The 27,841-nt window shown below is 39.6% G+C and overlaps 16 non-coding genes across 16 annotated transcripts; 11 read left to right on the top strand and 5 right to left on the bottom strand.

The window, feature by feature from the left end:
• The first annotated feature begins 1,247 nt into the window (after positions 1–1,247).
• On the top strand, positions 1,248–1,321 carry trnat-cgu. Its single transcript has one exon. It is a non-coding gene; the product is annotated as a tRNA-Thr (tRNA).
• A 2,009-nt stretch (positions 1,322–3,330) lies between these two features.
• Positions 3,331–3,412, top strand: trnas-gcu. Its single transcript has one exon. It is a non-coding gene; the product is annotated as a tRNA-Ser (tRNA).
• A 1,425-nt stretch (positions 3,413–4,837) lies between these two features.
• trnap-ugg lies at positions 4,838–4,909 on the top strand. Its single transcript has one exon. It is a non-coding gene; the product is annotated as a tRNA-Pro (tRNA).
• A 668-nt stretch (positions 4,910–5,577) lies between these two features.
• On the bottom strand, positions 5,578–5,659 carry trnas-uga. The gene has a single exon. It is a non-coding gene; the product is annotated as a tRNA-Ser (tRNA).
• Positions 5,660–6,812: 1,153 nt separating this feature from the next.
• Positions 6,813–6,886, top strand: trnat-cgu. Its single transcript has one exon. It is a non-coding gene; the product is annotated as a tRNA-Thr (tRNA).
• Positions 6,887–12,761: 5,875 nt separating this feature from the next.
• trnas-gcu lies at positions 12,762–12,843 on the top strand. Its single transcript has one exon. It is a non-coding gene; the product is annotated as a tRNA-Ser (tRNA).
• A 1,419-nt stretch (positions 12,844–14,262) lies between these two features.
• On the top strand, positions 14,263–14,334 carry trnap-ugg. The gene has a single exon. It is a non-coding gene; the product is annotated as a tRNA-Pro (tRNA).
• A 682-nt stretch (positions 14,335–15,016) lies between these two features.
• trnas-uga lies at positions 15,017–15,098 on the bottom strand. The gene has a single exon. It is a non-coding gene; the product is annotated as a tRNA-Ser (tRNA).
• Positions 15,099–15,404: 306 nt separating this feature from the next.
• trnat-agu lies at positions 15,405–15,478 on the bottom strand. Its single transcript has one exon. It is a non-coding gene; the product is annotated as a tRNA-Thr (tRNA).
• Positions 15,479–16,110: 632 nt separating this feature from the next.
• On the top strand, positions 16,111–16,184 carry trnat-cgu. The gene has a single exon. It is a non-coding gene; the product is annotated as a tRNA-Thr (tRNA).
• A 376-nt stretch (positions 16,185–16,560) lies between these two features.
• trnat-cgu lies at positions 16,561–16,634 on the top strand. The gene has a single exon. It is a non-coding gene; the product is annotated as a tRNA-Thr (tRNA).
• A 1,285-nt stretch (positions 16,635–17,919) lies between these two features.
• On the top strand, positions 17,920–18,001 carry trnas-gcu. The gene has a single exon. It is a non-coding gene; the product is annotated as a tRNA-Ser (tRNA).
• A 1,416-nt stretch (positions 18,002–19,417) lies between these two features.
• On the top strand, positions 19,418–19,489 carry trnap-ugg. The gene has a single exon. It is a non-coding gene; the product is annotated as a tRNA-Pro (tRNA).
• Positions 19,490–21,991: 2,502 nt separating this feature from the next.
• Positions 21,992–22,065, bottom strand: trnat-agu. Its single transcript has one exon. It is a non-coding gene; the product is annotated as a tRNA-Thr (tRNA).
• Positions 22,066–22,803: 738 nt separating this feature from the next.
• On the top strand, positions 22,804–22,875 carry trnap-ugg. Its single transcript has one exon. It is a non-coding gene; the product is annotated as a tRNA-Pro (tRNA).
• A 3,429-nt stretch (positions 22,876–26,304) lies between these two features.
• trnat-agu lies at positions 26,305–26,378 on the bottom strand. Its single transcript has one exon. It is a non-coding gene; the product is annotated as a tRNA-Thr (tRNA).
• Positions 26,379–27,841: the final 1,463 nt, after the last annotated feature.

The raw sequence follows: 27,841 nt of genomic DNA, 5'->3' as shown, positions 1-27,841 counted from the left end.
GGGACGCCCGCTATGTAAATCTGGCCTTGTGCAGGAGGAAGGAGAAGAAGAAGAAGTCTTCACTGGAGAAAAAGTTGCCATCTGAGGCCTTGGAAGAGAGACCCCGAGTTGCAGGTAAGTGCCACTGACCACCACTGCAGGCCACTGACAACCAATGAGGGCCACTGACCACCAATGCGGGCCCCTGAACCCCCCATGTGGGCCCCTGAACCAACCAGGCGAGCCCCTGGCCCATTCAGGGAGATGCCAAAGAGCTAAATTGGTGGCCAGGGGTTACAAAGAAAAAAAAATACACTGGTGGCCAGGCCTCTCTGCAAGACACTGACCACCAATGTGGGCCCCTGACCCTCCCTGTGAGCCCCTGCCCCTCCATGTGGAACCCTGACTTGCAAAGGGGCCTGGCCACCAGTGGGTTTTCTTTTTTTGTTTTTTGCAAAACCTGGCTACCAATGTAGCTCTTTGGCATCTCCTTGAATGGTGTTGTGTTTTTATATATATTTTGAGTAGGGGGCTCTGCCCAACAATGTTTTTTTAAAACTTTTATGTGGGACCGCGGCCAACAATCTTTTTTTTTAAATTATAAGGGGGCCCTGACCACCGATGGCTATTTATAACTTGTGAGTGAGGGGGTTTACCGCTTTTAGCGCTGGTGTGGACTTTTTACTGTGTGGGGTGGGGGGGGGAATCTGGGGTGTGGCTTGGGGGTGAGATCTGGCATTGGCGGGGACCAGGGGGCCCAGAAAATTTTGTTGTATGGGGCCCTGTGATTTCTGATGGCGGCCCTGCTTAGGACATCAAATAACTCTAAATTTTGCTGTAACCTACCCTCAGGGTGGGGTTCCGGAAATTCCAAGGAGAGAAAATTCTACATAATACTGTATGTCGCCACCACCACCAATGTTAAATAGATGGGCTTCTCTTCTATTCTATGGAATTATCATCAATATACTCAATAGGAAGTACTGATGGACTAATCCATTGTGCTCTGCATGAGTGGGTTTGTATCCCGTCCCTTTTTGACAGCAGTTTTCATTTAATAAATTTGTTCTACTTTCTTTATTACAGAAACTGCATATGAAGCTTGAGTGATGTTCGTTCACTTGTTTCCAAATATGGTAAAGCTTTGCATAAAATCATACAGGCAATGTATTGCAGATCCTATGGCATTACTTCCCTAACTTCTCTGTGTGGCCAGTCTCATATCATCATTTTTTTTCTCCATAATGCAAAAAGTATTGCAACGTATTGGCGCTGTGGCTTAGTTGGTTAAAGCGCCAGTCTCGTAAACAGGAGATCCTGAGTTCAACTCTCAGCAGTGCCTTTCTTTAAGTTCAACCAACAAACGTGACTCAGATAAGACTTAATGAGATTATATCTGACTACTAGCATTGGGGTGTCCACTAAATTAGTAAATATGAAAACGAGAACCACAAGGGACTTTAACTCCACAATGCAAGTGTCAGAAACGATCTAAAGATAATGCAAGTAGATACACATTAGAATAAATTAAAAAGCAATTTTTATTCACCACCATGCCATAATAATCACATAGAATTAAAACCATTTAAAAACTAAGCAGCGCTGCATATGAAGCTGAAGGGATCCCTTCTCTAAGGACATAACCCCAAAGGCTGATTGTATTAATCAGATATGGGAAGAGTTAGCATGCTATTGTGTTAAAAACTTGGTAATCCGTTAGTATTAAAGGATAAAGAAGCTTTGGAATAATAGATACAAAATTGTAATTATAGATTCCTTGAGTTAGTTATATTGAGTGAATCCACGTTGATCCTGATAGGGAAAAATTTCAAAACTTAGAAACAAAACATATCCCATATCTGATTAATACAATCAGCCTTTGGGGTTATGTCCTTAGAGAAGGGATCCCATCAGCTTCATATGCAGCGCTGCTTAGTTTTTAAATGGTTTTAATTCTATGTGATTATTATGGCATGGTGGTGAATAAAAATTGCTTTTTATTTTATTCTAATGTATATCTACTTGCATTATCTTTAGATCGTTTCTGGCACTTGCATTGTGGAGTTAAAGTCCCTTGTGGTTCTCGTTTTCATATTTCTTTAAGTTCATATACTTATATCTTCTACTCTGTATGGTGTTGTTATGTAAATAAACTAGTGAAATATTAGAGATTTCTCCATTGTATTTTAAACATTCATTCGGCTGACAGAAATGAGATTAGAATTTATTAGCAGGAAGAAAGATGAGGAACTAAAAGCAGTTAGTAGAGGTGAGATCAACTGATTCACAGCTGCCTGGATAATGGAAATATGGGTGAGATTATGACAGTGAACATCAAATTCCAGCCATCCAGTTGTTTACTTTGTATTGCATCTATGTAGTATTGGGTACTGTACAACATTATAAAAGCACCTTCAGAATTTTAAATTGTATATATTATAGTCATGTGCCCCAATAACATCATCTCCTGCAATGAGATTATTTTACAGATGGACAGTCCAAGATGGCAGAGTTGCTTTCTGGGCTGACAGACGCCATTTTGCACCGTTTCTAAACCGCTACTGTTTGAGCTTTTATAGCAGGTACGGAGTTAAGAAGACTTTTGGCAGTAACAGGTGGTGTGTCTCGGGAGAAGAGATGGCCTAGTAGCTAGGGTGATGGGCTACTTTTACTTTTTTACTCACCAAGATATAGTAAAACAACATCCCTCCCTCTGTCCCTCCACTGCTAAAATACTAAAAAAAAAAAACTACTGACAAAGCCCTGAATTCTTTTCCCATTAATTTTTAGTAAAGCTTTATGACCCATATCCTGAGTCAGCTACTGACTAGATTGAGCTGAACCATCAGTGAGGTGGGTCTGGGAACTCTGTCTCCTCTATTGTATACACTGAAGAATAGAACCGATTTAGCACATTTGCCTTTTCTGTATCAGTTATAACCATACTGGTAACATTATTTAAATGAGCAACACTCTCAACCAGCATCTTTTTACTATTAATATACTTTAAATCCTTTAAGGGGTTAGACTTAGCCTCTATTGCAATGCGCTCCTCATTTCCCATTTTTGCCTTCCAGATTGCTGTTTTACAACATTTATTATAGTGTTTATATTCACTAAATGCAGCTTCTCTCCAGACTTGTAGTTTTCAAATACATTTCTCTTTATTCCTATTCACTTCTTTACTTCTATATTGAGACACATAGGGTGGTTCTTGGTGCTTTTACATTTACTTCTTAAGGGAATAAGAAGTATATGGAAAGTAAAGAAAAGTACAGACTTGAGAGCAGAAAAGATTATATACTTATCTTATATGCCAGGCAAGCCTGACAAAGAGACAACATTACCGATGACGAGGTGGCCGAGTGGTTAAGGCGATGGACTGCTAATCCATTGTGCTCTGCACGCGTGGGTTCGAATCCCATCCTCGTCGCAGTCTCTATATTACATATTGAGTGCACAGTATCTAGCCTTAGTCAACCTGTGTGTGTCATACTCTGCGCAATACGGACTTATAATATCCCTTAAAAGATTGGCTACTGACCTATCAGGTACCCAGACCATATCTGTCAGTATCATTTAAGACAAAATCTCCAAATAATAAAATGACTAAATCCTATTTTATGTTAAACAATGCAAAGTACACACACACACACATACTCACTTTTTAAAACACTTGAATGGGAGACAAGCAGATTGGACTAAATTACAAATACACAGGATAAGAAGGGGAGATGTCTAAACTAGACCATATTCTTTTAGGGACTATCATGGATCTGGAGATAGGAGTTTTTTTTTTGTGAAAACTGAGAACTAAGATCTATTAGAACCTGGGGGTGTCTGCCATCTGGCCTTGAAACTTTGATTACATTAAAGGACTAGTAACATCAAAAATTTAAAAAAGGTGTTAGTTTACAATGGAAAAAAAACACCAAGACATATTAAACTTTAAAATCGCAAAGTCTTTATTAAGAAATAACTTACCAAAACTCTGCTTCTGCTCCTCTTCAGAAAAGGCAAATGATTTCTCCTCCCTGGCTATCTGCTGCTGGATCCTTTAGCTCCCACATTCTGTGCTACTGTGGGTTCAGGAGAGAGGCTGTGGGGAGACCAGCCTAATGTTTTCTTGCTCTCGCAACTCTGTGCCTTCCTGTGCCTGTGCAGCAGGCTTGGTTCTGGCCTGTGTTCATGGAGGAGTAGGTGGGCCGTTCCAGTACATGGCTACAAAGTGCAGCAGCTCTTCAAGAATGAGCTTTCTGTGGATCAGGGCAGGCTCGCTGCTTCGCCTTAGCCGCTGGCACAGAGCAGGACTGTGGCAGTGTCTCCTCGCTGTGGGGCTAGGCCTACTCACACCACTTGTGGATTTCCAAGGCTCTAACATCCCCAGCTCCATGAAAAAGCTGGTTGCATTGTAAACTAACAAATTTTTTTAAAAAAAAATGTTGATGTTATTGGTCCTTTAATTCTTATTAAAGCGTTATGAATCATATCCTGAGTCAGCCACTGACTAAATTAAGCTGAGCCATTAGTGCAGCTATGAAGTGAGCCTGGGAACTCAGACTCCTCTATTGTATACAATGAAGAAAAGAACTGATTTAGCACATTTGCCTTTTCTGTATCTGGTACAGCCATACAGCTTCCATTGTTTAAAGGAGCAACACTCACAACCCACATCTTTTTACTATTAATATACTAAAAAAACACTTTAGTCCTAGCCTCAGTCGCAATGCACCCCTCATTTCAAATCTTTGCCTTCTGGAATTTCTGTTTTACAACATTTATTTTAGAGTTTATATTCAGTAAATGCAGCTTCTGTCCCCACAGACTTGAACTTTTCAAAAATCTATGGCATCCAGTTGGCTCGTTGGTCTAGGGGTATGATTCTCGCTTTGGGTGCGAGAGGTCCTGGGTTCAAATCCCGGACGAGCCCAAGTTTTTTTTAGAAAAGACAAACTTCAATTTTACTTATAAGTTTGTATGAACATTGTCATTGTCCAGTACAAATTCAGCTGATCTGGGAATGAATGAAAATCAAACCCCGCACCACTTGAAAACAGAATTCTAGGCATGTACGTGTTTACAAAGCATAATTTTATCTGTATTTGCTTGGCATCCGTAACCAGACTGCATCTTGGCTCTCTTCTTCCCTCTCTAACCAATCATTCAGCGGGGCTCATTTATCAACTGGGCAAATTTGCCCATGGGCTGTTACCTATAGCAACCAATCAGCGATTAGCTTTTTAAAGCCAGCTGCAAGTAAAACAATGAATGCAGATTGGTTGCCATGGGCAAATTTGGCCAGTGTTGATAAATTACCCCCACTGTCTCCTATGATAACAAAACCTCATCTCCAGTTCCACTTAATGTGGGGGTTGCCGCAAGGCTCTGTACTTGGGCCGCTGTTGTTCTCCCTGTACACTCTGTCTTTGGGAGATCTCATCCGAACATTTGGCTTTAATTATCATCTGTATGCTGATGTACCCAAATATATTTATCCACCCCTTTTTTTTTTTAAATAATCCAGCCTTCAAACATGAAGTATTAGAAATCATTTTCCACAACCATTTATTTAAACAATGAAGCTTTCAAAAACCTTTCCGCTGTGAACAGGATTTGAACCTGTGCGGGGAGACCCCATTGGATTTCAAGTCCAACGCCTTAACCACTCGGCCATCACAGCTCAGATATCACATGGTGTCCCTCCTGCCCACACAAACCTGGACATATATGACCAAATCTAGTGTAAACTCTGCATTTTTTTTGTCAGAATAAATGTTTTCTTCTTTTTTAAAAACGAAGGCCAACAAAGGGGGCGCTGTAACCTTAATGACATTTTGGCTATTTAGAAAAGTCTAGCACACCCGGGCCCCCCTTCAGACCCAGGCCTGGTGCATTTGTACCCCCTGTGCCCCCTGATGGTGGCCCTGAACAGAAGAAGAAAAAATACACTGGTGGCCAGGCCTCTTTGCAAGACACTGACCACCAATGAGGGCCCCTGACCCTCACAGTGGGTGTTTTTTTTTTTTTGCAACCGCTGGCCACCAATGTAGCTCTTTGGTATCTACTTGAATGGCGTTGTGGTTTTATATATATTTTTAGTAGGGGGCTCTGCCCAACAATGTTTTTTTTAAAACTTTTATGTGGGACCGCGGCCGCCAATTTTTTTTTTAATTATAAGGTGGCCCTGACCACCGATGGCTATTTATAACTTGTGATGGGTTTACCGCTTTTAGCGCTGGTGTGGACTTTTTACTGTGGGGGGTGGGGGGGATCTGGGGTGTGGCTTGGGGGTGAGATCTGGCATTGGCGGGGACCAGGGGGCCCAGAAAATTTTGTTGTATGGGGCCCTGTGATTTCTGATGGCGGCCCTGCTTAGGACATCAAATAACTCTAAATTTTGCTGTAACCTACCCTCAGGGTGGGGTTCCGGAAATTCCAAGGAGAGAAAATTCTACACAATACTGTATGTCGCCACCACCACCAATGTTAAATAGATGGGCTTCTCTTCTATTCTATGGAATTATCATCAATATACTCAATAGGAAGTACTGATGGACTAATCCATTGTGCTCTGCATGAGTGGGTTTGTATCCCGTCCCTTTTTGACAGCAGTTTTCATTTAATAAATTTGTTCTACTTTCTTTATTACAGAAACTGCATATGAAGCTTGAGTGATGTTCGTTCACTTGTTTCCAAATATGGTGAAGCTTTGCATAAAATCATACAGGCAATGTATTGCAGATCCTATGGCATTACTTCCCTAACTTCTCAGTGTGGCCAGTCTCATATAATCATTTTTTTTCTCCATAATGCAAAATGCATGGCAACGTATTGGCGCTGTGGCTTAGTTGGTTAAAGCGCCTGTCTCGTAAACAGGAGATCCTGAGTTCAACTCTCAGCAGTGCCTTTCTTTAAGTTCAACCAACAAACGTGACTCAGATAAGACTTAATGAGATTATATCTGACTACTAGCATTGGGGTGTCCACTAAATTAGCAAATATGAAAACGAGAACCACAAGGGACTATAACTCCACAATGCAAGTGTCAGAAACGATCTAAAGATAATGCAAGTAGATACACATTAGAATAAATTAAAAAGCAATTTTTATTCACCACCATGCCATAATAATCACATAGAATTAAAACCATTTAAAAACTAAGCAGCGCTGCATATGAAGCTGAAGGGATCCCTTCTCTAAGGACATAACCCCAAAGGCTGATTATATTAATCAGATATGGGAAGAGTTAGCATGCTATTGTGTAAAAAACTTGGTAATCCGTTAGTATTAAAGGATAAAGAAGCTTTGGAACAATAGATACAAAATTGTAATCATAGATTCATTGAGTTAGTTATATTGAGTGAATCCACGTTGATCCTGATAGGGAAAAATTCCAAAACTTAGAAACAAAACAGCATGTGTTCATTCCCCAATATCATGTAATATGAAAATGAATGGTGCAGCGTCCGCTGTATGGGGGCACTTCTGGACGGCATTCTAGCGTGCTAGTGGAGGACTGTGGCAGAGATGCCATGCGGCTAATTCAATTCACTCTATGTGATTATTATGGCATGGTGGTGAATAAAAATTGCTTTTTATTTTATTCTAATGTGTATCAACTTGCATTATCTTTAGATCGTTTCTGACACTTGCATTGTGGAGTTAAAGTCCCTTGTGGTTCTCGTTTTCATATTTCTTTAAGTTCATATACCTATATCTTCTACTCTGTATGGTGTTGTTATGTAAATAAATATACAGAAAAAATTATCGGCTCAGTCCCCAAAAAGAATTAAAGTTAACGGCTCACCCAGCGCAGAATAGGACCCAGGTGTAAAAACCCTGGGTCTATCGAGGGTGTAGTTTCAACCAGTAGACAGCATTGAAGTATTTAAGTCACGGCAATCTTTATATACATGAAAACTCAACGAAGATATTGGGTGGCCCGGGTGCAGCGCCCCGAACCCGTAGCTGGGGGAGTAATTCAATGTAGATGGCGAAGAAGCACGCACTCCATGGGCCAATCGATATGATAAAAGTCTTTATTTAGAACAGCTAAAACAATAACCTTACGCGTTTTGTATCCGAGGATACTTAGTCATAGGCATAATCGAAAACAGCCGTGAACTGAAATTTAAACAAGTAAAAAGGATATGACGTACAAATCAGTGATCCTAAATTTAACCCTAAAATTTAAATTGTTTCAGCTGAAATGAAACCTCTACTCTATATTTTTAAGTCATTTTAAATCATCACAAACCGTTCTAAATTACTTTAAATCATTTCAATTCTTTCAAAATCATTATTAAGACCATTTTTCTTAAGACCATTTTATAAGACCATTTTTTAAGACATGACGGAATGCTGGAAAGTAGTAGAATTAGTGGATAAATCATGAAATACATAAACAAATATTTAAGTTAATTCTAATAATCAGAAAATTGATGTGTATAGCTAGAATACTGCTCTTCTTGATAAGAGATTTTTACCGCTTCAAAATCAACATCTAGATTCAGGGATATTCATTCGTATCGTGGAACTCATGCCAAATAAATATAGATTCATATCACATTATATTCAAATATTCAAATATCGTTGCAAAACATTAGGAGAGAACTAAAAAGCGGAAGAAAGGAAATTTATTTCTAATTAATTAGATCGAACTATGGATTCGACACATACTATCAAGCTGAGGCATTATACTGAAATAACTGTTTCCCTGCAACCTGTAATTTCTCTGTAAGGTATACTTAAATTCCAAGTTGTTTCTAGGAAAATTCCCCCAGTACAACTGCCTGGGAGCTCTCTCTTTAAGCCCACTTAGGTTCGTTCAGATAACTCGAAGCGCCCTAATGCCGCTATTGAAAGCGCATATAATCACCACAATGAGGTTTCGAAAGTAGCGATCCAACAAACTCTATTAACATCCTAATGTCTACCAGTTAGATTACATTGTTACAAGTATGAGCCATTACGATATTCATTTACCTTCCGAACGAAGTACTATATAGGTAAAAATTAAACGACATTAATTGTGAAACCAATTCTCCAGAACAATCGCAAAACGCATATTATATTTATGTAATAAAAAATTAAAAGATAAGTTAAACTCAGTGAATATACTCTTGTGTGTACATAAAATAATGATAATAAATCAAGTCATTATAATAAATTAAATGACCTCAGTGAATATAATCTCATGTATATCTAGAGTGCAATTAGCATTTTTTATGGTGAATAAAATAATGTTAATTTTATTTAATTTAATTTAAATTTAAGTTTTAATTTTAATACATATCAAAACTACTAACTCAATTCGTGCTCAAGTGTCGATCTATCAAATTTCATATCATTATATCAATATGTATTATATATAAAAACCTCATATATTAATTCTTAAATTTAAGATATTAAATTTTAATTTTTAATTTTTAACTTTTTAAGTTTTTAAATTTTTAAATTTCGAATCTTCGAAGTGATTAATTTACCATGTGCCTATGTCAACTACTGACTCATTTTACAAATTTACAAATTTACTTCAAAACAATCTAATTATCGTGACCACACAAATTAAACATCGTGCTAAAAACCAGATCTCTTAATTTCATAGTACTCCAATTTCACCTATTGTATCAATTACATCCGAAATCTAATACCATTAACAGATACGAATCGATCGTAAAACAAACAATTAACAAGACCCCTTATCATTTTAAACATAATGCTAGACATGACAAGAGATATCGAAACGCAAGTTCAAACCTAGTGGCTGTCTGGTTTCTAATGTATAAATCCAATATGCTTCCCTGTAAAACAGCCTCTGCATCAAGTCACCACCTCTTGTGGTTGGGGTGATTTTTTCTATCCCTTGAATCCTTAAATGGGAACAATCCCCATTGCTGCAGTCAAGGAAGTGCCTCAAAACCACTGTGGAAGAACTACGAGAAACTATCTGGTTGATGTGTTCTCGCATCCGACACTTGAGCTTTCTAGACGTGCAACCTACATACTGAATGTTAACTTTTGTACAGGTGAGTAAATAAACAACATAGGTTGAATTACAATTAATAAAGTCTTTGATTTTAAACGTCTTTTTAGTACTTCGACTTATGAACTCCTTCGATTTAAACATAAACGCACAGGTTTTGCACCACATTTAAATGTTCCAGTGGTACTCAACCAAGACGTTATCACTGCATTTCTATTAACCTCACTTGGGGATAAAATGTTACCCACTGTCTTCGCCTTACGTGTTACAAATTTACAACCTTTCTCCAAAACTTTTCTTAATTTTCCATATCCATTTAAAACAGGGAGATATTTTTTAACTATTTGTTTAACTTTATAATATTGCTTACTAAAAGCTGTGATGAACATCGGTGTATCCTCCTTCATTTTTCTCTTCTGATTCCTACTACCATTTTGGTCACATAAAAGCTCAGATCTTTCTGTTTTAAACGCTCTACTGAATGCCTCTATTAAATGTTCCAAACGGTATCCTCTTTCAAGAAAACGATCTCGCAACTTAATCGATTGCATTATAAACTCCTTATCTGTGCTACAATTCCTCCTTAACCGCTGAAACTGACCAATGGGTACAGCCTTAAAGACATGACCTGGATGGCAGGAATCGGCCCTCAAAAGCGAATTCCCTGCTATTGGCTTTCGAAAAACTGTGCTGTTAATTTTTTGACTCCCTCCAGTGAGTTTTAAATCTAAAAAATCTATAGAAACACTATGAAAAGTGCAAGTGAACTTTAGATTCCAATTATTACTATTTAGTGCTTTTACAAAATCCATAAATGCAACTTCTGTGCCTTGCCATATATACAAAAGACCATCCACATATCTTTTGTAAAATTTGATGTGTTCCACTCCGTGCACTAATCCACCAAAGATGTGCACCTCTTCCCACCACCCTATATAGAGGTTGGCATATGTGGGAGCGAATTTCGCACCCATTGAGGTGCCACATCTTTGGAGATAGAAATTGTGATCAAATTTGAAAAAATTATGTGTAAGTAAAAATTCAAGTGCATTCAAAATGAAAAATTTAATATTTTCATCATAATTACTGTAGTGATCCAAGTGATAACGTACTGCCTCAATCCCCTTAGTGTGCGGGATACAAGAATATAAACTTACTTCATCAACTGCAGCCCAGCTGTAAAAACCATCAATCCAAACAAAATCCTTCAAAATCTGCAGCACATGCTTTGTGTCTCTTAAGTATGAATGGAGCCGCTTTACCAGAGGTTGCAATAACATGTCAATCAATTCAGCCAAATGCTCATTGAGCGAATCTATACTGGAGACAATCGGCCTACCCTCAGGGCGAAGCTGTACCTTCGGCAAAATGTGAAATATAGGGATTTTGGGATTAGTGGGTACCAAATACTCTTTTATCCTTTCATTATAAATACCGTTACAAAAATATTTACTAGATCAGTCAACATACGCTTAAAAGAGCTTTGGGGATTGGTACTTAAAATCTGGTATGTATTTCTATCACTTAATTGCCTTTCTACTTCATTTATATAGGTTATGTAAATAAACTCGTGAAATATTAGAGATTTCTCCATTGTATTTTAAACATTCATCCGGCTGACAGAAACGAGGTTAGAATAAATTAGCAGAAAGAGGAAAGACGAGGAACTAAAAGCAGTTAGTAGAGGTGAGACCAACTGATTCACAGCTGCTTGGATAATGGAAATATGGGTGAGATTATGACAGTGAACATCAAATTCCAGCCATCCAGTTGTTTACTTTGTATTGCATCTATGTAGTATTGGGTACTGTACAACATTATAAAAGCACCTTCAGAATTTTAAATTGTATATATTATAGTCATATGCCCCAATAACATCATCTCCTGCAATGAGATTATTTTACAGATGGACAGTCCAAGATGGCAGAGTTGCTTTCTGGGCTGACAGACGCCATTTTGCACCGTTTCTAAACCGCTTCTGTTTGAGCTTTTATAGCAGGTACAGAGTTAAGAAGACTTTTGGCAGTAACAGGTGGTGTGTGGAGGGCGTGGGTAAGAAGGCATAGGGCTCGGGAGAAGAGATGGCCTAGTAGCTAGGGTGATGGGCTACTTTTACTTTTTTACTCACCAAGATATAGTAAAACTACATCCCTTCCTCTGTCCCTCCACTGCTAAAATACTAAAAAAAAACAAAATACTGACAAAGCCCTGAATTATTTTTCCCATTAATTTTAAGTAAAGCTTTATGACCCATATCCTGAGTCAGCTACTGACTAGATTGAGCTGAACCATCAGTGAGGTGGGTCTGGGAACTCTGTCTCCTCTATTGTATACAATGAAGAATAGAACCGATTTAGCACATTTGCCTTTTCTGTATCATTTACAACCATACTGGTAACATTATTTAAATGAGCAACACTCTCAACCAGCATCTTTTTACTATTAATATACTTTAAAACCTTTAAGGGGTTAGACTTAGCCTCTGTTGCAATGCATTCCTCATTTCCCATTTTTGCCTTCCAGATTGCTGTTTTACAACATTTATTATAGTGTTTATATTCACTAAATGCAGCTTCTCTCCAGACTTGTAGTTTTCAAATACATTTCTGTTTATTCCTATTCACTTCTTTACTTCTATATTGAGCCACATAGGGTGGTTCTTGGTGCTTTTACATTTACTTCTTAAGGGAATAAGAAGTATATGGAAAGTAAAGAAAAGTACAGGCTTGAGAGCAGAAAAGATGATATAGTTAATTTATATGCCAGGCAAGCCTGATAAACAGACAACATTACAGGTGACGAGGTGGCCGAGTGGTTAAGGCGATGGACTGCTAATCCATTGTGCTCTGGACGCGTGGGTTCGAATCCCATCCTCGTCGCAGTCTTTATATTACATATTGAGTGCGCAGTATCTAGCCTTCGTCAACCTGTGTATGTCATACTATTGCGCAATACAGACTTATAATATCCCTTAAAAGATTGGCTACTGACCTATCAGTGTGTGGTACCCAGACCATATCTATCAGTATCATTTAAGACATAATCAAAATCTCCAAATAATAAAATTTCTTAATCCTATTTTATGTTAAACAATGCAAAGTACACACACACACACATACTCATTTTTTTAAAACACTTGTATGGGAGACAAGCAGATTGGACTAAATTACAAATACACAGGATAAGAAGGGGAGACGTCTAAACTAGACCATATTCTTCTAGGGATTATCATGGATCTGGAGATAGGAGTTTTTTTTTTTAACTAAGATCTATTAGAACCTGGGGGTGTCTGCCATCTGGCCTTGAAACTTTGATTGCATTAAAGGACCAGTAAAAAGGTGTTAGTTTATAATGAAAAAAAAACACCAAGACATATTAAACTTTAAAATCGCAAAGTCTTTATTAAGAAATAACTTACCAAAACTCTGCTTCTGCTCCTCTTCAGAAAAGGCAAATGATTTCTCCTCCCTGGCTATCTGCTGCTGGATCCTTTAGCTCCCACATTCTGTGCTACTGTGGGTTTAGGAGAGAGAGGCTGTGGGGAGACCAGCCTAATGTTTTCTTGCTCTCGCAACTCTGTGCTTTCCTGTGCCTGTGCAGCAGGCTTGGTTCTTGCCTGTGTTCATGGAGGAGTAGGTGGGCCGTTCCAGTACACGGCTACAAAGTGCAGCAGCTCTTCAAGAATGAGCTTTCTGTGGATCAGAGCAGGCTCGCTGCCTCGCCTTAGCCGCTGGCACAGAGCAGGACTTTGGCAGTGTCTCCTCGCTGTGGGGCTAGGCCTACTCACACCACTTGTGGATTTCCACAACTCCATGAAAAAGCTGGTTGCATTGTAAACTAACAAAAGATGGTTTCATTGTAAACTAACAATTTTTTTTTAAAAAATGTTGATGTTATTGGTCCTTTAATTATTATTAAAGATTTATGAATCATATCCTGAGTCAGCCACTGGCTAAATTAAGCTGAGCCATTAGTGCAGCTATGAAGTGAGCCTGGGAACTCAGACTCCTCTATTGTATACACTGAAGAAAAGAACTGATTTAGCACATTTGCCTTTTCTGTATCTGGTACAGCCATACTGGTTCCATTGTTTAAAGGAGCAACTCTCACAACCCACATCTTTTTACTATTAATATACTAAAAAAAACTTTAGTCCTAGCCTCAGTCGCAATGCACCCCTCATTTCAAATCTTTGCCTTCTGGAATTTCTGTTTTACATTTATTTTAGAGTTTATATTCAGTAAATGCAGCTTATGTCCCCACAGAGTTGAAATTTTCAAAATTAAACGCATACAATTGGCTCGTTGGTCTAGGGGTATGATTCTCGCTTTGGGTGCGAGAGGTCCCGGGTTCAAATCCCGGACGAGCCCAAGCTTTTTAGAAAAAACAAACTTCAATTTTCCTTATAAGTTTGTATGAACATTGTCATTGTCTAGTACAAATTCAGCTGATCTGGGAATGAATGAAAATCAAACCCCGCACCACTTGAAAACAGAATTCTACGCATGTACATGGTTAAAAAGCATAATCTTATCTGTATTCACTTGGCATCCGTAACCAGACTGCATCTTGGCTCTCTTCTTCCCTCTCTAACCGATCATTCAGTGGGGCTCATTTATCAACACTGAGCAAATTTGACCATGGGCTGTTACCTATAGCAACCAATCAGCGATTAGCTTTTTAAAGCAAGCTGCAAGTAAAACAATGAATGCAGATTGGTTGCCATGGGTAACTGCCCATAGGCAAATTTGGCCAGTGTTGATAAATTACCCCCACTGTCTCCTATGATAACAAAAACTCATCTCCAGTTCCACTTAATTTGGGGGTGCCGCAAGGCTCTGTACTTGGGCTGCTGTTGTTCTCCCTGTACACTGTGTCTTTGGGAGATCTCATCCATTCATTTGGCTTTAATTATCATCTGTATGCTGATGTACCCAAATATATTCATCCACCCCTTTTTTTTTTTTAAATAATCCAGCCTTCAAACATGAAGTATTAGAAATAATTTTCCTCAACCATTTATTTAAACAATGAAGCTTTCAAAAATCTTCTCGCTGTGAACAGGATTTGAACCTGTGCGGGGAGACCCCATTGGATTTCAAGTCCAACGCCTTAACCACTCGGCCATCACAGCTCAGATATCACATTGTGTCCCTCCTGCCCACACAAACCTGGACATATTTGACCAAATCTAGTGTAAACTCTGCATTTTGTTTGTCAGAATAAATGTTTTCTTCTTTTTTAAAAACGAAGGCCAACAAAGGGGGCGCTGTACCCTTAATGAATACAATACATTTTGGCTATTTAGAAAAGTCTAGCACACCGGGCCCCCCTTCAGACCCAGGCCTGGTGCATTTGTACCCCCCTGTGCCCCCTGATGGTGGCCCTGAACAGAAGTACGAGTATTGAATTGCCTAGACGAATATGACAAAAAAACTAAAGGCACTGCTGAGATTTGAACTCAGGATCTCCTGTTTACTAGACAGGCGCTTTAACCAACTAAGCCACAGCACCAACTGTTTAAATATTGGAAACCAGCCCCATGGTACCACAGAGTTACACAGTACTAATCTAAACCACGGTTGTGCATCTGGTGGTCTGCTGGCTGAATGTGGCACTTTTCAAATGAGCTGTTGGCTGTAGGCACTTATTTATTACACTTGGTCATTATAAAATTCAGGTATTGCTGGTCTTTTTGTGAAAAGTATGTCTACCTTACTGCCCACCTGGGTGAAATCTTAAAGTTGGTTTATCAGCCTTGTAGTTATTAATACTTAGGACCAGCGCCACCATCAGGGGGTCACAGGGAGGACAGTCCTTCCAGGCCAGGAGGATTTTTAGCTATAAGGGGGGCCCGGGCATGCCGCACTTAACTTATTTGCTGGGCCCCTTTACACAGAGAAATAGGGCCTGCTGACATTTTCATTGATGTCAGTGGCTATTTCTATTGGCTGCATCCCATGTGTATGTATGACGTCAGTACACACAGGCGCAACTCTACTTAAACTGCCTGTAGCCTGCCACCTGCAGGAAGATACAGGCAATGTATTGCAGATCCTATGGCATTACTTCCCTAACTTCTCAGTGTGGCCAGTCTCATATCATAATTTTTTTCCTCCATAAAGCAAAACGCTTTGCAAAGTATTGGCGCTGTGGCTTAGTTGGTTAAAGAGCCTGTCTCGTAAACAGAAGATCCTGAGTTCAACTCTCAGCAGTGCCTTTGTTTTTGTCATATTCATATGCCTGTATCTTCTACTCTGTGTGGTGTTATTTAAATATTTAAATATTTTAATATTTAAATATTTTTTAGAGATTTCTCCATTGTATTTTAAACATTGATCCGCCTGACAGAAACAAGATTAGAATGAATTAGCAGAAAGAGGAAAGACGAGGAACTAAAAGCAGTTAGTAGAGGTGAGATCAACTGATTCACAGCTGCCTGGATAATGGAAATATGGGTGAGATTATGACAGTGAACATCAAAATCATACAGACAATGTATTGCAGATCCTATGGCATTACTTCCCTAACTACTCAGTGTGGCCAGTCTCATATCATTTTTTTCCTCCATAATGCAAATTGTAATGCAACGAATTGGTGCTGTGGCTTAGTTGGTTAAAGCGCCTGTCTCGTAAACAGGAGATCCTGAGTTCAACTCTCAGCAGCGCCTTTCTTTAAGTTCATATACCTATATCTTCTACTCTGTATGGTGTTGTCATGTAAATAAACTAGTGAAATATTAGAGATTTCTCCATTGTATTTTAAACATTCATCCGCATGACAGAAACGAGGTTAGAATGAATTAGCAGAATGAGGAAACAGGAGGAACTAAAAGCAGTTAGTAGAGGTGAGATCAACTGATTCACAGCTGCCTGGATAATGGAAATATGGGTGAGATTATGACAGTGAACATCAAATTCCAGCTATCCAGTTGTTTACTTTGTATTGCATATATGTAGTATTGGTTACTGTACAACATTATAAAAGTACCTTCAGAATTTTAAATTGTATATATTATAGTGATGTGCCCCAATAACATCATCTCCTGCAATGAGATTATTTTACAGATGGACAGTCCAAGATGGCAGAGTTGCTTTCTGGGCTGACAGACGCCATTTTGCACCGTTTCTAAACCGCTTCTGTTTGAGCTTTTATAGCAGGTACAGAGTTAAGAAGACTTTTGGCAGTAACAGGTGGTGTGTGGAGGGCATGGGTAAGAAGGCATAGGGCTCGGGAGAAGAGATGGCCTAGTAGCTAGGGTGATGGGCTACTTTTACTTTTTTACTCACCAAGATATAGTAAAACTACATCCCTCCCTCTGTCCCTCCACTGCTAAAATACTAAAAAAAAAAATACTGACAAAGCCCTGAATTCTTTTTCCCATTAATTTTTAGTAAAGCTTTATGACCCATATCCTGAGTCAGCTACTGACTAGATTGAGCTGAACCATCAGTGAGGTGGGTCTGGGAACTCTGTCTCCTCTATTGTATACACTGAAGAATAGAACCGATTTAGCACATTTGCCTTTTCTGTATCAGTTACAACCATACTGGTAACATTATTTAAATGAGCAACACTCTCAACCAGCATCTTTTTACTATTAATATACTTTAAATCCTTTAAGGGGTTAGACTTAGCCTCTATTGCAATGCGCTCCTCATTTCCCATTTTTGCCTTCCAGATTGCTGTTTTACAACATTTATTATAGTGTTTATATTCACTAAATGCAGCTTCTCTCCAGACTTGTAGTTTTCAAATACATTTCTCTTTATTCCTATTCACTTCTTTACTTCTATATTGAGCCACATAGGGTGGTTCTTGGTGCTTTTACATTTACTTCTTAAGGGAATAAGAAGTATATGGAAAGTAAAGAAAAGTACAGACTTGAGAGCAGAAAAGATTATATACTTATCTTATATGCCAGGCAAGCCTGACAAAGGGACAACATTACCGATGACGAGGTGGCCGAGTGGTTAAGGCGATGGACTGCTAATCCATTGTGCTCTGCACGCGTGGGTTTGAATCCCATCCTCGTCGCAGTCTTTATATTACATATTGAGTGCACAGTATCTAGCCTTAGTCAACCTGTGTGTGTCATACTCTGCGCAATACGGACTTATAATATCCCTTAAAAGATTGGCTACTGACCTATCAGGTACCCAGACCATATCTGTCAGTATCATTTAAGACATAATCTCCAAATAATAAAATGACTAAATCCTATTTTATGTTAAACAATGCAAAGTACACACACACACACATACTCACTTTTTAAAACACTTGAATGGGAGACAAGCAGATTGGACTAAATTACAAATACACAGGATAAGAAGGGGAGATGTCTAAACTAGACCATATTCTTTTAGGGACTATCATGGATCTGGAGATAGGAGTTTTTTTTTTGTGAAAACTGAGAACTAAGATCTATTAGAACCTGGGGGTGTCTGCCATCTGGCCTTGAAACTTTGATTACATTAAAGGACTAGTAACATCAAAAATTTAAAAAAGGTGTTAGTTTACAATGGAAAAAAAACACCAAGACATATTAAACTTTAAAATCGCAAAGTCTTTATTAAGAAATAACTTACCAAAACTCTGCTTCTGCTCCTCTTCAGAAAAGGCAAATGATTTCTCCTCTGCTGCTGGATCCTTTAGCTCCCACATTCTGTGCTACTGTGGGTTCAGGAGAGAGAGGCTGTGGGGAGACCAGCCTAATGTTTTCTTGCTCTCGCAACTCTGTGCCTTCCTGTGCCTGTGCAGCAGGCTTGGTGCTGGCCTGTGTTCATGGAGGAGTAGGTGTGCCGTTCCAGTACATGGCTACAAAGTGCAGCAGCTCTTCAAGAATGAGCTTTCTGTGGATCGGGGCAGGCTCGCTGCTTCGCCTTAGCCACTGGCACAGAGCAGGACTGTGGCAGTGTCTCCTCGCTGTGGGGCTAGGCCTACTCACACCACTTGTGGATTTCCAAGGCTCCAACATCCCCAGCTCCATGAAAAAGCTGGTTGCATTGTAAACTAACAATTTTTTTTAAAAAAAAATGTTGATGTTATTGGTCCTTTAATTCTTATTAAAGCGTTATGAATCATATCCTGAGTCAGCCACTGACTAAATTAAGCTGAGGCATTAGTGCAGCTATGAAGTGAGCCTGGGAACTCAGACTCCTCTATTGTATACAATGAAGAAAAGAACTGATTTAGCACATTTGCCTTTTCTGTATCTGGTACAGCCATACAGCTTCCATTGTTTAAAGGAGCAACACTCACAACCCACAACTTTTTACTATTAATATACTAAAAAAAACTTTAGTCCTAGCCTCAGTCGCAATGCACCCCTCATTTCAAATCTTTGCCTTCTGGAATTTCTGTTTTACAACATTTATTTTTGAGTTTATATTCAGTAAATGCAGCTTCTGTCCCCACAAACTTGAAGTTTTCAAAAATCTATGGCATCCAGTTGGCTCGTTGGTCTAGGGGTATGATTCTCGCTTTGGGTGCGAGAGGTCCCGGGTTCAAATCCCGGACGAGCCCGGTGTTTTTTCGAAAAAACAAACTGCAATTTTACTTATAAGTTTGTATGAACATTGTCATTGTCCAGTACAAATTCAGCTGATCTGGGAATGAATGAAAATCAAACCCCGCACCACTTGAAAACAGAATTCTAGGCATGTACATGGTTACAAAGCATAATCTTATCTGTATTCACTTGGCATCCGTAACCAGACTGCATCTTGGCTCTCTTCTTCCCTCTCTAACCGATCATTCAGTGGGGCTCATTTATCAACACTGAGCAAATTTGCCCATGGGCTGTTACCTATAGCAACCAATCAGTGATTAGCTTTTTAAAGCCAGCTGCAAGTAGAACAATGAATGCAGTAATCTGATTGGTTGCCATGGGTAAGTGCCCATAGGCAAATTTGCCCAGTGTTGATAAATTACCCCCACTGTCTCCTATGATAACAAAACCTTATCTCCAGTTCCACTTAATGTGGGGGTGCCGCAAGGCTCTGTACTTGGTCCGCTGTTGTTCTCCCTGTACTCTCTGTCTTTGGGAGATCTCATCCGATCATTTGGCTTTAATTATCATCTGTATGCTGATGTACCCAAATATATTTATCCACCCCTTCATTAACAGCTGAAACAGAGGCTCAGATCTCTAACTGAACTTGGCTATCTCAAATTGGATGAACCAGCGTCACCTCAAACTCAACCTAACACTCAACTAATCATCTTTCCACCTAAGCCTGGTCCTACTCCCCTATTTACTATCTCTATTGATGGCTTATTAACTCTGTCAACTCAGCTCGCTGTTTTGGGGTAATCTTTGACTCCTCTCTCTCCTCTGATCATATTAACACCACTGTCAAAACCTGTCACTTTTTCTTACACAATAATTCCAAAATCGTCCCTTCCTTTCACCTGCTATGGCCAAGGCACTCATGCATGCTCTCATCCTATCCCAACTAGATTACTGTAACCTTCTACTAACTGGCCTCCCTAACTGCCATCTCTCCCCTCTGCAGTCTGTATTAAACACTGCTGCCAGAATTATCCTCCTCTCATCCAAAAGGTACAGGCCCCTCCGCTGCTGAAGTCCTTATCATGGCTTCCTATAAAACAAATAATAACTTATAAACTCCTCCTCATAACCTTCAAAGCCCTTCATTCCTCTGCACCTAACTACTTCTCATCTCTTGTCTCTCTATATGTTCCTGCCCGAAACCTCCGCTCCTCTCAGAGCAACCGCTTGGTTGTCCCCCCCACTACTACTGCTGTTTCCCGTATCAAACCCTTCTCTCTTGTGACTCCTTATATTTGGAATGTCATTCCTGAATCTCTCAGGAGAGAATCCTACTTCAGTGCTTTTAAAACGAAACTCAAAGACTCCCTCTGGGAGCACCTGGATAACAGCTGAACTGGCACTTATATAACAGTGTAACAAACTGTAACCCACAGCACCTTAATACCCCTCTGAATGGTGTCTGTATGTTACCCTCCCATTTAGACTGTAAGCCCTACAGGGAAGGGTCCTCCAGCCTTTTGTCTCCTTGACACTGAGCACTTAATCTGTATTGTAATTATATATTTTATATTTATGTGAATTGTATTTCTAATAATGCACTTATTGTTACTTTTTATTCTAATGACCCCTTGTTTGTTACTACTTATTTATTGTTTTGCCCTCAAGGAGCGCTATCTTAGAACTGATCTAGGGACATTTCCCTGCGTTTTGGAAGCAAATGTCTTTAAATGATAATGACAACATGTTAAAAGAAATAATTTTCTCTTTGGTAAACTGTTGGTTAGATCTTTCAATTTAAAGGCCAAGTAAATCACAACAGTCATTTCACTGTAGTCCTTGATTACTTGCTTCAAAACAAAAGTGGGGATCAACATAACAATACATTGCTAGTGATAAGCGATTTGTTTCATTTGGTGACATAGAGATTATAGGACCATGTGCAGTAGAAGTTGATCACAGACGTAGGCAGGGCAGGGAGGCAGGCCGATGAACGGGCACTAGGGTTTGGGGGAGGGATGTCGGACTGGCCCACTGGGATACCAATAAAACTCCCAGGTGTCAGTGGCCTCTGGCTTCTAAGCATTTCTCCTTTTTCATGGTCATTCCCTGTTTCTTTATGGGAACAAAGAGGCTTAATAAAGAATAGAGTATAGTATGTAGAGAAAAGCGACTAGAGAATAAAGAGCTTGAGTGAGGAGAGGCGGTATAATAGTTTGGAAACTGTGGGCCCTCAGCCTAAGGTTTTCTGGTGGGCCCCTGGCATCCCAGTCCGACACTGTATTGAACTATTCAGTAACTATGTTTACAAGAGGTGCTGGATTGTACTGGCACATGGATGGAGTGTTGGTAGATGTAAATCTAGTATAGCTACATCTAGATGTGAATGCTAGAGGAGCCTCAAGTCAAGCTCAAAATAACCAAATATTTTAGCTGAATACCATTGAGGTTGATATATAAAACACATTTATAGCCATCTTAAGATATGTGCAATTAACAAGAAAAAACAAAGCAGGCACTGCTGAGATTCGAACTCAGGATCTCCTGTTTACTAGACAGGCGCTTTAACCAACTAAGCCACAGCGCCAACTGTGCTTCTTTTTAAATAGACAAATACTGACTTATGCCACAGTAACTTGACCCCACTTGTAACTAGAGATTCAGAGAGTCCACTATTTTGGGATTTTACACAGGGATCATAGGGCAGGCAGAGTATGACACACACAGGGAACATAGGGCAGTGAGTGTGAACAGTACAGGGCTTGAGGGGTGTGATCAATGCAGGGGGATTACAGGTGTAAACAAGCAGGGGCCAGTTAATCTCTGTAGTGATACCTTTTAAAGCTAAAACATTACTCCAGAAAGACTTTCATGTGAGGGGGCCACATGAGGTGGGGTCACAGGGTGCCAGTTGGACAGCGCTGATCTAGGAGAATGAGTCTCACTTTGGGTGCGAAAGGGCCCAGGCTCAAATCCCATGTGAACCCAAGTGCCTGGTCAGTACCTGAAGAAACACTTTGGCCAAGTTCTCATAAGTGGACTTACTCCTACAAAAGGACTGCTACAAAAACTGATTTAAAAAAAAAATGAAAAAAATATATAGTATATAAATATATCTATTAAAAAGATAATAAAAAAGTTTTCTCATGGAGCAGATGTATCCATCACCAGGGTATTATGCACAAGTATCATTCCAGTGGCTGAAGGATAACAAGAACCAATGGGAAGAAGACAAGACTCAGGTTGACAACAGTGCAAACTAGCCATTTCTATCATATCACTGGCCCGTGCATCTTAGGGCAAGTTCACAGAGATCAAGCTATCTGGCTCGTTGGTCTAGGGGTATGATTCTCGCTTTGGGTGCGAGAGGTCCCGGGTTCAAATCCCGGACGAGCCCAAAGTTTTTAAATATACTAACTGCACTTTTCCTCGGAAATTGGAAAATCAGCTGATCTGGGAGTGAGAGGGAATCAAACCACAGACCACCTGAATACAGAGTTGAACCATTGACATGTCCATGTTACAAAGTTATAAAGTATAATAATTAAAACCCGTTCTAACAACATGTCCCTGCTTCTTGAAGCCCAATGCCTTTATGATGATGACATTTTAAAACAAATAATTTTCTCTTTGGTTAAATGGTTGGTTAGACCTTTCAAAAAAATCACAACTTTATAAGAGTTGGGTAATTTTCTCACTGTAGTCTTTGTTCACTGTCTCCAAGGTAAAAGTTTGAATCTACATAACAAGAAACTGTCAGTCCAATGTAGAGAAACTGTAAGCTGTAACTCTTCCCAGGTACTTAACAGTTCATTGGATTTGCAAACAACTCAAGGAACGTTGCTCGGTCATCATATTCTCCACCCAATATTTCCATTACCCAGGCACCTGTGCTGACTGAGTTGGATTCTAACAATTGTTTCTCCTCATTAACAGGCTTAAGATGTGTTTGTTTTCCTTCTTTCTACACAAAGAGTCTTAGCTACTGTCCATTGAGTAGTGGAAGGATTTGTTTGATGGACACACTGGAAAGGAAGCTGGGAAGCAAAGGAATATTTTTTATTTTGAATATTGTGGATACCATCTCAATAAAAAAGGAATGATCTAACTTCAGATATATAAAATTAACTAAAAAGAGGGGATCTGCCTTCCGTCAGTATTCAATTTTTGTATAGGAGAAAAGAAGGAAAGTATCCCCGTCTTCTTAATCAGAAAAAATACAAAAAGTTATATATTATCACTGTGTGATTTGATTTCAGTTAAACCATTTGGTCTCGTGATCCAGTACCTTAATAGATTGAGAAGCTATCTTTTCTAAAAAAAACACACAAATTCCAGAGCACTTATAGTGAAAACAGTAAAACAAGAATGCAGATGAGGAATCTCCTATAATCTGGGCAGAGAGAAGCGCCCAGATCACTATAAAAAAGTTTTTTTGTAAAAAGAACCCCCCAAGGCCTTGAAAAAGCAATTTAGCGAAACGCGCGTTGGCTTGCCATTTTCACTGGTTTATACCATTTTTAGATAAAACCTTGGGGGGTTCTTTTTACAAAAAAACTTTTTTATAGTGATCTGGGCGCTTCTCTCTGCCCAGATTATAGGAGATTCCTCATCTGCATTCTTGTTTTACTGTTTTCACTATAAGTGCTCTGGAATTTGTGTGTTTTTTAGAAAAGATAGCTTCTCAATCTAGCTAGTTAAAATAGAATTGAGACCACAGTTCCAGAAGTACTGACTTCTCCTCCTTTGTGGGGTCCCGCACAGGGGTGCTTCGCCAATGAGGCGAGTTGAGGCAGTGCCCCACTAGGTACCAGGGGCAGTAAAAATGCTGCTTCTGATACTTTAAGAGCGAATTTCCGGGGGAGGGGGGGCAGCAGAAACCGCTGCTGCCTCAGGCTGTGGAGGGGCCAGGATCGCCCCTGGTCCCGCAGTTAGTAAAACAATCAGCTAGACAATACGGGACTTCTCCACCCTACTACCAATTTCCTTTTCCTACCTTTTCTTGGAATCAGAGATATTTATAATTGCACTTTAATTAATTCACATGTGAATCGATCACAATTGGTGGCACTTTACCATCCTTATTGGTGTTTTAGCTGGTTGTTAGTAATTTATTAATTAATGTTAAATGAATTGTTTATGCGTTAGAAATTACCAAACATACACAATATTTAAAAGGAAAATTAATTGTCTTAGTTTTACCCTATTTAATGCTAATGTATTGAGGTTAAGCACTAGCACTTTGTGGGATGAATTATTAAGGGGGGAACCTATAGATACTGGATCACGAGACCAAATGGTTTAACTGAAATCAAATCACACAGTGATAATATATAACTTTTTGTATTTTTTCTGATTAAGAAGACGGGGATATTGTGGATACCATATTAAAGGAGAATCCAAATCCCAGCCCCCTCCATCAGCCTCCCTCCCCACACTGCCTATTACAGTAAAAAGTGCCCCTTTGAATGTATTTCATTTAAACAATTCTACCCTGCGGATTTAAAAGGCCCCATCTTTTGCCACTTTGTCAGTTTGATGACACAGAGCTTGCGGGGTCGTACGCAGTTGAAGCTGATCACAGACCTGAGCAGTGCAGGGAGATGGGCTGATGGAGGGGGACTGAGGTTTGGGGTGGGGGTTGAATTTTCCTAAATGGCATTGGACCTCAATGACATCTTCTTATGCTGGTTCTAATTATGTTCACCCAGTGGGACCTGCCTACCAATCAGGAAGCTGATGTATAAAACAGATCTATGCACATTTTAGGTGGCCATAGACCTTACAATTCAGATTTTTCCTGGAAAAGATCCAAGATAGAGCGTTCATTTCAATACTAGGGATGTAGCGAACTGTTCTGCTGCGAACTAGTTCGCGCGAACTTCGACCGTTCGCGTCCGCCGAATGTTCGCGAACGTTTGGGAACGTTTGCATTTTGAGTTCGCGTTCGATTCGAATACAAGTCGTTCGACCATTCGACCATTCGAATTCCTTCGACCGCTAAAAATCGAACGATTTCCATTCGTTCGAACGATTGTAAGCATTCGATCGAATGAAAAGCATTCGATCGAATGGCTTCGATCGTTCGATTCGAATGAAAATCCTTCGATCGAACGATTAAAATCCTTCGATCGTTCGAATCGAACGATTTTAGCGGGTGTTCGAAGTTCGCTAACTGTCCGCGAACGTTCGCATTTTTTGCCGGTGTTCGCGAGCGGCGTTCGCGAACACCAAATCGGCAGTTCGCTACATCCCTATTCAATACACACATGTAGAGTTGAATCGTCAGATATACAGGTAGAAGCAATAGAATTCTACCTGTATAGGTGGCCATAGACGCACAGATAATATCATACAATCAAATTTGGTGGGAAAAGAGCCGACCAATATCGCCAGAACACTTGGATATCGTTCGGCTTAAGGATCTTGCAGAATTGAAAATTTTGAAGGCACCCATACATCGGCCATTGCAATTCTATTGTTTCTATAAGTATATCTGATGATTCAGCTCTACACGTGTGTATTGAAACAAACGATCTTCCAAGAAAGATTGTAACTGTTACGTTTATGACCACCTTATCTAATGATTCAGCACCAACAATGGCCGATATTCGGGTGCCTTAAAAATTTTCCAGCCAGCCCGATCAATGAGCCGACCAATATACAATGCTTCTGCCGATATCAGTCGGCTTGTCTCCTCCATACATGCACCAAATATAGCACGGAAAGGATTGGTATGAAATTATTGGAGCGTCTATAGCCACCTTTATAGTATATACAGTATTGTTCTGGGTTATAAGATCTGTACAATTACCATCACAAAATTAGGCACTGCTGAGATTCGAACTCAGGATCTCCTGTTTACTAGACAGGCGCTTTAACCAACTAAGCCACAGCGCCAACTGCTGGTTTCCTGCTTATAGAAAAACACTGACTTACATCACAGTAACTGGCCCCCAATTGTAGATAAACAATAATGTATCCAGTTAATAATAAAGGGAAGATTTTTATCATTTAAAATGTTGTCCAGTTGATTAATTCTAATTATTATGCTTTGTAGCCGAGTATTCAGGAAGTGCTGAGTTTCATTCAGTCTCAGTTTTGGTGGTACTGCTGGACTGCAGGGCTAAAGTTAAAAAACCTTTCTGTACTCCAATTGAATTGGGGTTCAGACATTAAACCTTGTTTTTAATTCTAGAAGCTTTTGGTGGTGGGAATCATGGGAGTGGTTTGTTGGATTTTGACTTTCAGGAATAAATTCAGAGAGATGTTGCAGTTTTTTTAATCCTCACACCCAAAGTATGAATAACATGCTTAGCCCCAAAAGATAAGGTAACTGAGTGGTTAAGAGTAAGGGCACATATTAAGATTCGGGCGACTAATCTCCCAGAAAAGACTTCCTGCCGGCCATTTCGGAGTGCTTCGTTTTTCAAAGTTGCTCAGACAACTTCAGGCGACTTCAGAAAACAAAGTGCTCCGAGTTCCATCCCATCGGTGATTTAGATTCTAGCCGTCAAGAAGGGATTGTGGGAAGGTTAGTCGCCCAAAGAAGATTGTCCGAGGTGACCGATCGCCCCCAAATAGAATTGTGTGCCTCTACCCTTAGGTGATGAACTGCTTATCCATTGTTCTTTGCAAGTGTCAGTTGGAATCCCATCCTTGGTACTTGCTTTATAATTCTATGGATTTGCACAAATTGCTCTCTCATTGCTGAAACAGTGCCCAATGCTGGTTTCTCAAAGTGACATTGGTTTGCATAACATGTAGAATGAAATGGACAATGCATGTCAGTCATACAGTCATACAAGCAGACCTACTCCTACTAAAGGACTTTACAAAAACTCATATAGAGAAAACACATCCCTTTAAAGGAAAATTATAAAAGATGTTTCCTCAGGTGCTCCCATCACCAGGCCGCATGCAGAAGTACCACTCCAGTTGATGATATGTTAAAAGACCCAATGGAAATTTGATGAGCGGTGCCTACTATAGGCTAGCATTGGTCAAGGGGTATGATTTTTGCTTTGGGTGCAAGAAGTCTCCAAATGAGCCTAATCTCTCTCAAGTTCCACAGGAACTCCTGAAGGAATAAAGCCAACAAAGAGCCCCCATGATGCCTAATAACAGGGGGTGCTAGACCTCTGAGTGGTTACACCAGTATCTGCATTGGTAGACTTAAGCTGGCCATAGATGTGCAGATATAGTATATTCATAGGAAACAACATTTTATGTGATTTCTAGACCATGTGTGGACTTAAAATAATCAATCCAAATGTTTCCCTACCATGGAGATCTGATAGATAAAATCTTTGCATGTATTGTCGATATCCATAGATATTCATGGGTGACTTCTACTAAAATTT

Source organism: Xenopus laevis, chromosome 3L (genome assembly GCF_017654675.1).
Source record: "Xenopus laevis strain J_2021 chromosome 3L, Xenopus_laevis_v10.1, whole genome shotgun sequence".
NCBI lineage: Eukaryota > Metazoa > Chordata > Amphibia > Anura > Pipidae > Xenopus > Xenopus laevis.
Note: the sequence above shows the minus strand (reverse complement) of the source record. Positions and strands in the feature narration are given on the sequence as shown.